Genomic DNA, 920 nt, shown 5'->3' on the forward strand with positions numbered 1-920 from the left:
TCTAACAAAACATCGATATTTCAGGATTAACTCTTCAGTAGAATGTTTTTGTAGTGCTGAAGACTGATTCAGCTGCAAAAAACTCGATTTTGGTTTTCTATGAAAAGAAGAACGTTCGCGAAGCATATCATTACAAATGAAACAAATTGTTACATATCGCTTAGCTCGTTTCTTGATAAAATTCAATCTGTAAAAAAGAGACGATAAAACGTGTTTAAATTAACATAATTTTAATAATTTAATAATTTTTTATATTTTTATTTTTTTTAATGATTGCTCAAATTATGAATAAAACAATTATATTTTGCCAAGCTTCTTAAATGTTAACAACAAGTTAATCAATACAAGGCGCCGTGGCTTAGTTGGTTAAAGCGCCTGTCTAGTAAACAGGAGATCGTGAGTTCGAATCTCGCCGGAGCCTGCTCAATTTATTTTTACAACTTATGCTAGTCTGTGTGTGTGTTAGAAGGTGACTGAAAATTGTGTCATGAATGGTTTGTAAGCAGGGCGCGAAGTTTCCGAAGGGGAAGAATGAAGACCGACTCTACTCTCCGTAACTTCGCTTCGACTAGAACTGCTTCGGTAGTCGCCCACAACAAAAAGTGACTTGACTAGAAAATAAATTGACTAGCGTTGACTAGCGAGGATGACTGATGAACTAGTCCAGTCAGTGGTGATTCTAACTGACTCGATAAATGAATTCAAATCTGCCTCTTCGTTCAACTGATTTCAATCCATATTTCTACCCCCCTAGGAACAAACTTTATACCCGCGTACGCAATCTTATTTTTACGTCCGTATAAAGAGAAACGAAAACTTGATTTCTGACGCAGAAAAGAAGCTAACCCATCAATGGACTGTTTATTGTCTACCCATCGTAAACTCAAACCAACCAACTTATACATTTATCAAGTATGCCA

At 35.9% G+C, this 920-nt stretch overlaps 1 non-coding gene across 1 annotated transcript; it reads left to right on the forward strand.

Annotated features, from left to right (window-relative positions):
• Positions 1-347: 347 nt before the first annotated feature.
• On the forward strand, positions 348-421 carry Trnat-agu (transfer RNA threonine (anticodon AGU)). The gene has a single exon. It is a non-coding gene; the product is annotated as a tRNA-Thr (tRNA).
• Positions 422-920: the final 499 nt, after the last annotated feature.

This window comes from Toxorhynchites rutilus, chromosome 2, assembly GCF_029784135.1.
Source record: "Toxorhynchites rutilus septentrionalis strain SRP chromosome 2, ASM2978413v1, whole genome shotgun sequence".
NCBI classification, from domain to species: Eukaryota; Metazoa; Arthropoda; class Insecta; order Diptera; family Culicidae; genus Toxorhynchites; species Toxorhynchites rutilus.